Below are 14,402 nucleotides of genomic sequence, written 5' to 3'. Positions count from 1 at the left end.
ACGATACCAGGGAACTGCAGTAAAGGAACGACACTCCGCTGCTGTTGTTGATGCTGCAGAAAATAAGACTGCTCTGTGCAGTCTGTTCTTCGTGATCTTCAAGGTCCTCTAATGGCGGCAGCAGCAGCAGCAGGCGGGAATTGCTGCTAATCCTTCTTCTTCGCTCCTCTACGTCCCAAACCTTCCCCAAACTCTTGATAAACCTTCTCTAACTTCTCTCCACCTCTTATATACTTCACATCTCAAAGAAATCCCGATAGAATCTTTTTTTTTTCTTTCTTCCAAAGTCTCGGAAAATATTTCTCCTTTTCTGTTCTTCACGCGGCTTCTGGGTTTATCAAAACTGCTCAAAGCTATTCGTACGCGTCTGTTAGCTATAAACTTTCCACCAAAATCTTATCAAGACTTGAACAGGACCTAGTACGTAACTATCCAGCGTAAAACTCTCACAAAATCTTTCATAAAAATCCTTGAAACTGGACAGAACAATACGTATCCTGTTTGGACTTTGATCGCTTCTCCCAGCCATTCCAGCCTAAGTTGATCGATAAAATCACTTGCATACGGTCTGTTTAGTCTTAACAGGCCTAGCCCAATTGATTTCAGGGATTTAATCTCCCTCAAAACTGCCCAGAAATCCAACAACAAATTATCAGACGTGAACTTTAGTTTTCCCGCCAAATTCCATTATTTGAACTTTGAATGTGGTGTCCCCTTAACCAGACTGGGAGTCCCTTTATCATATGCCTTGAAATGGGGTGCCTTTAGCAATTCTTCTGGGATGTTTTCCGCACTTTTTCGGAGTTCCTCCGGGGTATTTATGGATGTCTCCAACATACTTCTGGGTTGCTTCTGGTAGTTATCAACGGAGGTCCAAATGCTGCATTTTTAGCCAATTTCGCCGCAAAGCCTTATTTATCCAAAAACACCTACAAAAGCATAAAAGGCCATAATAAGTACAAAATCGAGCACTAATAATATACACAAATGAGATATATTAGACACATAAATGTGTCTATCAGGTAACAGTTTATCCTTGTTCATGCTTTTAATTTCATCTTTAGAACATTGAGGACAATGTTAGATTCAAGTTTGGGGTATGGAAGTAACTTTTTAGTTGCATTATGAAAATCCAGAGCCTAGAATCTTGTGCTCATTCGTGATAAAACTAACCAATCTAACTGGATGGAAATATCTTGGTTGTAGGAGTTGAGGAACCAAAAATAAAGTTTATTCATAAAAGGATAGAGCTCAGGTGTTAAGAAATAACATGGTAGTTTCCCCGGATCTCGAAGTCATCTTAATACTTTCTGTTTTTATTTTTGCAAACTTTTTGTTTCTCTAAGTGATTTGGTGGGGCACCAATATCGAATTGTTATCATCCCCGGGATGAGCTAGAGTGATTGAGTAACTAAAAAGAAAAAAAAAGAGACCAAACCAATCAAAAAAATAAATAAATATATTTTTTAAAAAATTATTAATATTATTGTTCAATTAATAAAATCGACCACTGGGTCTCTTGTATACTAGTTGTGTTGATATTAGAGTTCAGACCAGTATTGTAATCCATTAGGATTCATAAGATTCATCCTGGCAGTGACCTTCAGACAAATATATGAAACATTGTTCACCTTAGTTAATATCGCAACCATCGATCTCTATATCCATCTTCTTAATCTATTCATGTGATTTGTTTGATTCCGGATATTGATGTCCATAGTGCGACTATCTAAGTAGAGCTCTGTCGCTTATACATAAATTTTAGTATTGGATTCGCATCAGGGTACTTCCTCTTGTAGTCAATGAGAGTATGCCAATTAAGAGCAAGGGCTATGGAGTGAGTGTTTTTAACACTCATTCACTGCCAAAACCAGTGAGAGTCTAGCTGAAAGAGTGATTTTATGACTGTGGGGAGCAGATTTATAGACTAAAAGGCTGAAGTTCAGCCGTTTGGAGAGCAATTTTCTCCCTAAATGGCTCAACATGTGCCTCATAAGTATTTTTTTATAAAATTCCAGTGGGTCCCTCATAAAAGAGTTTAAATAAAATAAGAAACTAGAAAATCTATTCAAACGGCAAAATTTCAGCCGTTTTGGGTAAGTTTTTAATGAGCGGCACATCTTTAGCCTCTTAGTGAGGATTTTCGGACACTCATCCAACTGAATGAGTGTATGAATGATTTTGGCTGTATGGGTGAGATCTCTCATCCCACAGTAGCATCAAATTTGATCTATTTATATCAAACTATTTCAAATCCAATGAGGGCTTTCACTCCATAGCCCTTGCTCTAAGGAGATTGTTTCCAAGATTCTGCATAGGTAGCTAGCGTTTGGAATAAAGGTTTCATGGGTACAACTCTTGCAAACCCTCCCAAGACTATAACTCGGTACTATGGCCACCTAGGGGTTTAAAGGATTATTGCACACGCTAAGTGCAATCGCGATACTTGTGACTGAAAAAGCGGGGGTCTAACAACCACACCCAATATTTCGCTTAGCAATCTGTATGGACAAACTCCAATATACTTTTAAGAGAATCAACTAGACAGTCAGACTCAATCTTAATAAAAGTATATCAAGGAGTTATATCTCTCTTTCTCGATTCAATACTTACTCAAGCAAATAGAAATCTGCGAGTCTAATTGAATACAAGAGAAATCACTTGAACGGTACCAAAGACCAATGTTCAAGGATCAATCAATTTCAATAAACAACCAAAGGTTGGATTTCCCAATTGATCGATTCAACGCACAACCTGTGATATTTCAATTATATAACCAAATATAATGCGGAAAAAAATTAACACAGACACCAGAAGTTTTGTTAACGAGGAAACCGCAAATGCAGAAAAACCCCGGGACCTAGTCCAGATTGAACACACACTGTATTAAGCCGCTACAGACACTAGCCTACTACAAACTAACTTCGGTCTGGACTGTAGTTGAACCCCAATCAATATCACACTGATCCAAGGTACAGTTGCACTCCTTACGTCTCTGATCCCAACAGGATACTACGCACTTGATTCCCTTACCAGATCTCACCCACAACTAAGATTTGCTACGACCCAAAGTCGAAGACTTTAATAAACAAATTTGTATCACATAGAAAAGTCTACGGTAATAAATAAATCTGTCTCCCACAGAAATACCTACAAGTTTTTGTTCCGTCTTTTGATAAATCAAGGTGAACAGGAACCAATTGATAACCCGAACTTATATTCCCGAAGAACATCCTAGAATTATCAATCACCTCACAATAATCTTAATCGAATAGCAAAACAAGATATTTTGGAATCACAAACGTTAAGACGAAGGTGTTTATGACTACTTTTATATCTTGCCTATCGGAGAAATTAATCTCAAGCCAATCTTACGATTGTACTCAAATACGATAGAAACAGCAAGATCAGATCATGCAACTACAGAGAAAATAGTTGGGTCTGGCTTCATAATCCCAATGAAGTCTTCAATTCGTTAACCTACAGGGTCTCGATATAAACCTAAGGTTAAAGGAGAATCGAATCTTGCTAATACAACTAGTATCACACAGGAGGTGTGGGGATTAGGTTTCCCAGTTGCTAGAGTTCTCCTTTATATAGACTTCAAATCAGGGTTTGCAATCAATGTTAGCTTAGTAACAAAGCATTCAATATTCACCGTTAGATGAAAACCTGATTAGATTCAAGCTAATATCTTTCAACCATTAGATCGAAATTAGCTTGTTACATACAAATGAAATGCACGTTTATTTAGGTTTGTGTAACCATACGCAAACATGTACATTTAGTTGGTTCAACAGTAGTTAACCAAATGGTTATCCATATGAGCACTTTCATATCAACCACATTCATCTTAACCATAACTAGTTCAAATGACTCAAGAGAACTAGTTAGAGAGTTGTTCAATTGCTTAGATCTCATAGAAGTATATAAGACACAATCAAAGCAAAAACGATTTGATTCACTTGAATCAACTCATGAACTTTATAGCCACGGTTTGCAAGTATGCATTCCTTAGTTTATATAAGTTTAAGTTCACTAATAATCGTTTTTAGAAACTAACCCACTTAAGTACGCATACTGGTATGCGGACTTAAGTACCCGGAATAAGATTGTTTTCAGTTTACAAACTACAACAGAAATTCACGGGATGTGAACTTCCGACAGTGCGCATACTGGTACGCGGACTTTAGTTCCGGTTTTCTTGAGCAGCAAAATACGCATACTTTGGTTCAAGGAATAAGGACTTACACACGTATGAGTTATCATACAATGTTTATATCCTTTCTAGGTTATATTATAAACTCTCATCCCAATCATTGAAACATTCTTAGAGGACGTTATATAGTTGTTGTTCACAAGCTATTTTTCGTCAAATCGATTTTCAATTAATTGAAACTAATATGATTTTTGTCACTAGTAAAGATGAACTTGGCCAAAGTGAAAGCTTACCAACACATATTTCAAGAAATAGATAAGCGAGATAAACTCGGCTCGAAATAGAAAATGTGTATAATCATAATCTATATAGCAATACGACTTTTGTCTCAAGATAGGAGATAGAGTAGATAGACTTTTGAGTGATAGATAAGTTCAAGTCTCCACATACCTTTTAGTCGATGAAGTTCCACCAGTTCTTTGAGTAGTTCTTCGTCTTTGTATGATGATCGCCATGGAGTCTAGAGTTCAATTACACTTTCTATCCTAGTCCGAGACTTAGCTAATAGTAGACTAGAAATCAAGACTTATAATTTTGGTCACTAACATTGACAAACATGCTTGAGATAGCAACACATGCGAGTTCGACCGAGCAGCACTCTAACAATCTCCCTCTTTGTCAATTTTAGTGACAAAAATATCAATACATATGGAATACAAAATAAATAAATAAACTTTTGTAGCTTCTCTTCCACATGCATGATCTCCTTGGTTCTTCAACATTACTTGAAATCTTCGTCACTTCCAAGTACTCCAATGATTCCAAAGGTTGTAAGTTTAGCATCATCGTTGTTGAAAATCCGTAGCTATAAAAATGAGAAAACAAGAGTTCTCAATCATTACACAATGTCATAGTATTATTACAAAGTATCAAAGTTCAAATGTATCACAACTTCGACAACAATACTATGGTGATATGTATCACTCCCCCTTAGTCAATACTCCATCTCACATGGAAACCACTCCCCCTTACATAATGATCCGAAAACCATATGTATTTGTAGTGTGAACTACACATTAACTCTCCCCCTTTTTGTCAATAAAATTGGCAAAGGTACGAAAACTAGTGGGATCCTAATGAAATTTCCATAAAGACATTTCATGACCAAAAGAAAGCACATATCAACTTTTTAGATGCCATCATATAGCCGATGCTAAATGCATTCATCAAGGATTTTATAAAGATAAAAGATAACCCCTATAATATTCCACAACCGCACTCCCCACAAAGATTTGGCAATTAAGCACAAGTTCAATTAAGAACTCTCCCCCATAAAATGTCATTCCCGAAAGAACAACAAGAGCGACCTTACTTTCACAAGAAAAGAAGGATTTCATTGGACATAACAAATCACATACGAATATGAATCCAAAATACTCAATTAAATTAACCACAAGAAAACCCATAACTAATTTAATCGAAAATGCTCAACACAAAAGAACTTATGGAGCCGCACAGTATATACATAAAAATATGGATCAGGGAAGATCAATACTGCGGAATAAACAAGGATTCATTCTATTTTCCATCATTATTTGCACAATGACATACAATAGACATAATCCTCATAAACAAAAGTTCATCCTATCTTCCATCAATATTTGCATAATGACATACAATAGGCTTAACTTTTGTAATGTCAAAAGTTCATTCATTCTTTTATCAATACTTGCATATCGACATGTGAAAGACATAACTTTTGACAAATTATGGGACAATCATAGTTCACGGACGCAAACACACATATCCCATAAAAAACTGCAATATATAAAACCATAAAGATTAATACTACAAAAACCATCTTCCAAACAATTTTAGAATTTAACCAAATAAACCTAAAAATAATGAAGATGAAAACGTTGGACATAGCTATGTGAAATCACAATAATGGCTATTCGAAACTCTAGTTATTTTTCCTAAAAACACAAGAATAAAATTCTCATAAAAAGATTTCCTAGACAAAATAGAGCTTTCTCAGAGCATCTACTGAGAATTCCTTCTCATTATTGAAAAACTCATTGATTATGGGATCGTTCGATTCCTTTAAATCTTCAGAAATATCAGTAAACTCACCAAGTTCTCTTTTTAGCTCACACAAGGTTCTCTTTGTTAGAGAAAACATTTGTTCATAGTGAGTTATCTTTTCTAAAGACGAAACAATTTGAGATTTTAAATCATTTCTTTTGTTGATGAAATCTTTCACCATACCTCTGAAGTTATTATCGAAATGACAAACAGACAAGAGGCAGTTAGAAGAAGAACCTTATCCATTATTTGTAGCTTTCACATTCTTCATCCTTGAAGAAGATATTCCTTCACACAAATACACATTAACTGCTTCAACTGCATCCCTCTTTGTGGCGCCTCTAGTTACGGGAGCCATGAAACTGTATCTTTCGGGTAGAATAAGAACTACAAAAGAATATAAATATACTTATGGATATTCAAACCCTATAAGAATGTTGAACAAGTCTCCCATGGTTTATACTCCATTTTCTAAGAATATTAGGAGAATATTTTCTTAACAAGAATAAGAAAAACAAATAAATACACAACTTGAGCCACCTTGATGCAAACCTCATTTTCTCAAGTTAAAAATGAGGATGCGGACGTCACGGGTATTAGATAGCGACGAAGTGATCCAAACGCTCCCCTATTTTACCACATAGTGGTTTATCAAGGTTTGTTGTATAAACAAATTTCTTACCCTCGTCCGAAAGTACAGGTTTTAGAAAAACCACATTGATTATCTAAATCCAGATTCATCATTCTCATGTTCTCTTGAAGTTTGGAAATTCTTTTGTTGTTCCTTTTGAATCTCCAACACGTGCTTTGAACATGATTCGCATTTCCACAAAACGAACAAAGAGTTGCTACGACCCAAAGTCGAAGACTTTAATAAAAAAATCTGTATCACACAGAAAAGTCTACGGTAATAGATAAATCTGTCTCCCACAGAAATACCTACAAGTTTTTGCTCCGTCTTTTGATAAATCAAGGTGAACATGAACCAATTGATAACCCGAACTTATATTCCCGAATAACAGCCTAGAATTATCAATCACCTCACAATAATCTTAATCGACTAGCGAAATAAGATATTGTGGAATCACAAACGATGAGACAAAGGTGTTTGTGACTACTTTTATATCTTGCATATCGGAGAAATTAATCTCAAGACAATCTTACGATTGTACTCAAATACGATTGAAACAGCAAGATCAGATCACGCAACTACAGAGAAAATAGTTGGGTCTGGCTTCTCATTCCCAATGAAGTCTTCAAGTCGTTAACCTACAAGGTCTCGATAGAAACCTAAGGTTAAAGGAGAATCGACTCTAGCTAATACAACTAGTATCACACAGGAGGTGTGGGGATTAAGTTTCCCAGTCACTAGATTTCTCCTTTATATAGTCTTTCAAATCAGGGTTTGTAATCAATGTTAGCTTAGTAACAAAGCATTCAATATTCACCGTTAGATGAAAACCTGATTAGATTCAAGCTAATATCTTTCAACCGTTAGATCGAACATAGCTTGTTACACACAAATGAAATACACGTTTATTTAGGTTTGTGTAACCATACTCAAACATGTACATTTAGTTGGTTCAACAGTAGTTAACCAAATGGTTAGCCATATGAGCACTTTCATATCAACCATATTCATCTTAACCATAACTAGTTCAAATGACTCAAGAGAACTAGTTAGAGAGTTGTTCAATTGATTAGATCTCATAGAAGTATATAAGACACAATCGAAGCAAAAACGATTTGATTCACTCGAATCAATTCATGAAATTTATAGCCACGGTTTGCAAGTATGCATTCCTTAGTTTATATAAGTTTAAGTTCACGAATAATCATTTTTGGAAACTAATCCACTTAAGTACGCATATTGGTACGTGGACTTAAGTACCCGGGATAAGTTTGTTTTCAGTTCACAAACTCCAGCAGAAATTCACGGGATGTGAACTTCCGACAGTGCGCCTACTGGTACGCGGACTTCAGTTCCGGTTTTCCTGAGCAGCAAAGTACGCATACTTTGGTTCAAGGAATAAGGACTTAAACACGTATGAGTTATCACACAATGTTTATATCATTTGTAGGTTATATTCTAAACTCTTATTGCAATCATTGAAACATTCTTAGAGGACGTTATATAGTTGTTGTTCACAAGCTATTTTTCGTCAAAGCGATTTCAAGTAATTGAAACTAATATGACTTTCTTCATTAGTAAAATGAACTTGGCCAAAGCGAAAGCTTACCAACACATATTTCGAGAAATAGATAAGCGAGATAAACTCCGCTCGAAATAGCAAATGTGTATAATCATAGTCTATATAGCAATATGACTTTTGTCTCAAGATAGAAGATAGAGTAGATAGACTTTTGAGTGATAGACAAGTTCAAGTCTCCACATACCTTTTATTCGATGAAGTTCCACTAGTTCCTTGAGTAGTTCTTCGTATTTGTATGATGATCGCCATGGAGTCTAGAGCTCAACTACACTTTCTATCCTAGTCCGAGACTTAGCTAATAGTAGGCTAGAAATCAAGGCTTATAGTTTTGATCACTAACATTGACAAACATGCTTGAGATGGAAACACATGCGAGTTCGACCGAGCAGTGCTCTAACAGTGACAGTGAGTTAGGATTTCATTTTCTAGATTAGATTTGTTCGAAAACTAGGAAATAATATGTCTGGGGGTATTTGATAGACACACTTTTGTGTCTAATTTGTCTCAATTCTATATATTGTTAGTGCTCATTTTTGTACTTATATATTATGGTGTTTTATGTCTTTGTAGGTGTTTTTGGAGAAATAAACTTTTGTGGAAAAATTGGCTCGAAAAGTGGTGGTTGAACTTCGGGAGAAAATTACTAAAGGCACCTCAGGAAGGTGTTAAAGGCACCCATATATGCGTTAAAGGCATACGGAAAATATGTTAAAGACACCCCATAAAAGTGTTAAAGGCACCCCATGCGTTTTACTATTTACAACCCAAAATTACTCTTTGCACCCCAGGAATTACTATTTGTACCCCCGATTGCTAAAGGGACACCAGTACAGGATATGGGGAGGTCATCTTCTTCACAAATTCAAAAATCAAAATTGATGGGAAAATTGTGTTCTCCACGGGCAGAATTAGGGTTGAAGATTTGGACGAGTTTTAACGAGATTCAGTCGTCGATTTTTATGGGCTAGGCATGTTATGGAAATACGATGCTGGTATGGATGTTTAATTATGCTGAAATTGGCTGAATCATCGAGTTTTTGATAAAACATGGTCTCAGATTTTTCTAGGGTTCTATTTATGGAACATATGTGGAGATAAGGGAAGGATATTATCTGTTTGGGTCAATACTATCTTGGGGAGAGTCTGAGACATTTGACTTAACTTGGAGGACGCGTAAACAAGACTTGGGGAGAAAATCCAGTAGCTTTCTGCCAAAGAAAGAAAAGAAGAAAAACAGAGATTTCATGGAGATTTAATCGGCATGTGGTGTATAAAAATAATTGTTCGAGTCCCAGAAGAGATATGGCAATGTTTGTGAAAGTTTGGAAGCAAGAACAAAGAGAAATCAAGAGTTGCAGAAATCAGGTTCTGTTGTTGTTGAAGAACACGAAGAACATTAGCCTGCCAGAGTCAGTCGCAGAAACAATCGTTAATTCAACAACAATAGAGAAGTATCGTTATTCATTTGTCTATGTAAAATAATTTCAGTGACGGTTTGTCTATCTTTAGCAACCGTTATAGCAACTATTCCTCTGTAACAGTCATTCTGCAACGCTTATAAACATTCAAGTTGAGTTGTTTTATTCCTTTTCTCATATTTTTCATGTTTAAACACCATTTGAGCTATGTTTCGATCTTTTGAGAGTGTTTTGCGCATAATGAGCTAAACCCCATCACAGGGACAACGGAGGGAGCCATGTTTCACAATTCATTGGTAACCATAATTGATTCTTTATGACTTATTGCATTAATTTAATTGATTTATGATTATTTTTGATTTTGTTTGATGGCATATGCTTAGTCTAAGAACTTTTGATGCGCCATGCTCATGATTTACATCTAATGCTTTATAAAATCTACTTTTGCCAAAGAAACATAGTCTATGAAAGAGCTAAAATAATTATGAATCACTATATGAACCAATTGATTTTGATTAATGATAGAATCCTGAGTCTCAGTAATCTCTTAATCTTGCTATTATCTTTCGCTTATTTGTTATTTTAGTGTTTGAACTTAAATCTAGAATCAACTTTTACAAGTCCAAGAATCGAATTCTTTTTACCACTTTCTACAACACATCAATTCTTGGGCGCCGCCGGCGAGGAATTGTATTTAGGTTTTAATTTATTTTTTTTTGTTTTATTTTTAGTTTACATTTTTTTTTAATTATTTTATAGATTTCGCTTAGTTTTTTTTTTTATGTGCAGGATTGACGTAAAGTTATAGGTGGGAAGTTGGACTTGCTTACCATAAAAGGAAAAAACCGAAGATTTTATTTTAAGAACCGTTATTTATTAGTTTCCTTATTTCTTTTTCGGCCTTGTAATTTCTTTGTTTGGCTGCTTGTTTATTTTACATGTGCACATACCAATTGCATCTTTCGCTAGACTACCGAGTTTAGGAAAACTCATGGAATAGTGAGTTGAACCCGTGTCGTTGGCCTTATGGGAGTTACCAGTTGAAATTCCACAAACCCCAGCCTTGTACCTTTGACCAGTCTTTGACTGTAGGTATATTTTGTTGTGGTAACCCAAGCTTACCTAAATTAGTGAGCCCAGCATTTGCATGTGCATATATTTTTTCTGAATTCTTGTACGCCAGAACTTAAGAGAGACGCTCTAGGTCGGTTTATGTGTGAGAAATCTAGTAGTTCTATTTCAGGAAATAAAAATCTTGAATACCTTAATCTAGAGAGCCATGTTTTTGGAAAATTCAGTCTTGAACGTCATGATTTTAGCGAGGAAAATATCCATATTACTATGATAGTACCAGCAATGACAACTGTGATAGATTGAATGTACCAACTAGGTCCAACCGATTATCGTGCATAAGGTTTCCTGCCACTTCGGTTAATTATGAGTTGAAACCTAGTACTATTCCGATGATCCCTGTATTCTTAGGGAAAGACGATGAGAACCCATACTTTCATGTCAGGAACTTTGAGGAAATTTGTGGAACAGTTAGGATTAAAGACCTTAGTGATGAAATTTTAAAACTTAGATTGTTTCCTTTTTCTTTGAGAGATAAAGCTAATTCATGGTTACATAATTTATCATCAAGGTCCATAACAACATGGGATGAACTTTTGCTTTCTTCCAGAAGTTTTACCCAAAGCATAAAACCGCATATATTAGGAAGAAAATTAGTGCTTGTATGCAACAAGAAGGAGAGTCACTTTATAGGTTTTTAGAAAGATTCAATGATCTCTTGGTGCAGTGTCCACATCATGGGTTTGAAAAAATAAAACTAATGCAGATTCTTTATGACGGGTTAGACTACTCGACCAAATCCATGGTTGAGTCATTATATGCCGGTGGGTTCTTGAATGAAGAAGCTGATCATGCATATTTATTTCTAAAATAAATGGTTGAAAAGTCCCTACAATTGGAGTCATGTGTAGAACTCCCTAAAAGACTTTTTGGTAATTAGAAATAGTACCAATAAGGTAGATTCAAGCTTTGAGTCGGATGCGAAATTTGCTGCCTTATCTAAACAGTTAGAATCCTTATAATTGAGTCTAAACATAAATCTTTTGTTGAAACTGATGATAGGATTAGAACCTCTCGAGTCTTTAGTTGTACAATGTAGCCCAATAACTTATTTTGGGAAGGATAGATTAGTGAAGAGCAAGCCCATTCTCTTTATAATAACTTTAGATTTGATAAACGTCATAAGTTTGATCCATGTTCAGAGACCTATAACCCCGGTTGGAAAAAGCACCTGAACTTATCATGGTCCTACGGTCAAACTCAAGGTCAGACTAGAAATCTCCAAGCTTCGCCAGGGTTTAGTTATCCTAAGAACCCATTAGAGCCAACTTACTCTCAAAACCCTTTTGAGAGTAGAATGACTAGCTTATAGGAATCTCTTAGTATGTTAGCAAACAAAATTTTAACAAAGAGCCATGTTAGTTTTCAAAAGGAAGCCGAGCAAAATTTTCAAACTAATGCCAAGATTGCTAAGTTAGAACTTCAAGTAGGTCAAATAACTAAGATTTTAAGTGAGAGAGAGAATGGAAGGTTCCCTAGTCAAACTTATTCTAATATTAGTGGGGATAAAAAATTTAATCAAGTGAAATTCTATCACAAACCTTAGGAGTGAAAAAACGGTAAACAATGAGGTAGCCATGCCTGATAGCGGGCATACTATAGATCTACCTTTTAGTTCCCAAGAAGAGCCAGTAGTTAAAGGGACTGACAAAGTCTCTAATGATGCCAATACGGTTCCTGATATATCTGATTTTATGCCTACAACCCCGTACAGTTGTTAGTACCAACAAACAAGGAGTCAACTTTCAACGAAGTAATGGAAATATTTAAGCAGGTGAACATTAACATCCAATTGTTAAAGGAAATTAGGTAAATACCTGCTTATGCCAAGTTTCTTAAGGATCTTTGTATACGAAAGCGTAAGCTTAATGTCAATAAGAATGCCTTTTAGCTGGTCAAGTAAGTTCAATCCTTCTGAATCAAATACCCCCTAAGTATAAATACCCTGGATTCCCCACCATATCCTGTGTTATCGTGATCAGTCAGTTGATAAGGCGTTGCTTAATTTAGGATCTAGTGTTGACTTACTCCCGCATCATATTTACAACCAGCTAGGTCTTGGTAAGTTGAAACCGACTAAAATGACCCTACAGTTAGCTGATAGGTCTGTCAAAGTACCTCGTGGTGTCATAGAGGATGTTTTGATTGACGTTGATAGGTTCATTTATCCATTGGTTATTGTTGTTATAGATACCCAGCCTGTTCAGGACCCTCCCGAGACTATAACTCGACCACCTATGGGTTTAAAGGCTTGTTGCACACGTTAAGTGCAATCGTGATGTCTGCGAAAGTGAGTTAGGATTTTATTTTCAAGACTAGATTTGCTCGAGGGCTAGCAAATAATAAGTTTGGGGGTATTTGATAGACGCATTCATGTGTCTGATTTGTCTCAAATCTACATATTATTAGTGCTCATTTTTGTACTTATCATGATGTTTTATGTCTTTGTAGGTGTTTTTGGAGAAATAAAATTTTGTGGAAAAATTGACTTGAAAAGTGGCGTTTAAACTTCGGGAGAAAATTATTAAAGGCGCCCCAGAAAAATGTTTAAGGCACCCTAGATATGCATTAAAGGCACCCGAAAAAATGTTAAAGGCACCCTAGAAAAGTGTTAGAGGCACTAGGAAGAGTTGATAAAGTCACCTAGGAGTTTTACAATTTACACCCCGAAATTACTTTTTGCACCCCACAAATTGCTATTTGCACCTCAAAAATTATTATTTGCACCCCCAATTTCTAAAGGGACGCCAGTACATGACATGAGGAGGTCATCTTCTTCACAAATTCAAAAATTGGCGGGAAAATTGTGTTCTTCACGGGCATAACTAGAGTTGAAGATTTGAACGAGTTTTAAGGAGATTCAATCGCTGATTTTCATGGGCTAGGCTTGTTATGGCAATACAATGTTGGTATGGATTTTTAATTTGGATGAAATTGGCTGGGAAGTTTGAGTTCTAGAAGAGATCATACAAAGTTCGGGGAAGTTTGGAAGCAAGAACAAAGAGAAATCAAGAGTTGCAGGAATCGGGTTTTGCTGTTGTTGCTGAAGAACAAGAAGAACATTAGGCTTCCAGAGTCAATCGCAGAAATAGTTGTTAATTCAGCAACAATAGAGAGGTATCATTGTTCATTTTTCTATGCAAAAGACTTTCTGCGACTGGTTGTCTATCTTTAGCGACCGTTATAACAATTATTCCCATGAATTGCCATTTTGCAACGCTTATAAACGTTGCAGTTGAGCTCGATCTTTTGAGAGTGTTTTGAGCATAATGAGCTAAACCCCATGTTTTACAATTCATTGGTAACTATAATTGATTCTTAATGATTTTTTGCATTAATTTAATTGATTTATAATTTTTATTGGTTATTTGTGATTTTGTTTGATGGTGTATGCTT

The sequence above is a fragment of the Papaver somniferum genome, chromosome 1, assembly GCF_003573695.1.
Source record: "Papaver somniferum cultivar HN1 chromosome 1, ASM357369v1, whole genome shotgun sequence".
In the NCBI taxonomy this organism is placed as follows: domain Eukaryota; kingdom Viridiplantae; phylum Streptophyta; class Magnoliopsida; order Ranunculales; family Papaveraceae; genus Papaver; species Papaver somniferum.
This window is presented reverse-complemented; position numbering follows the sequence as displayed.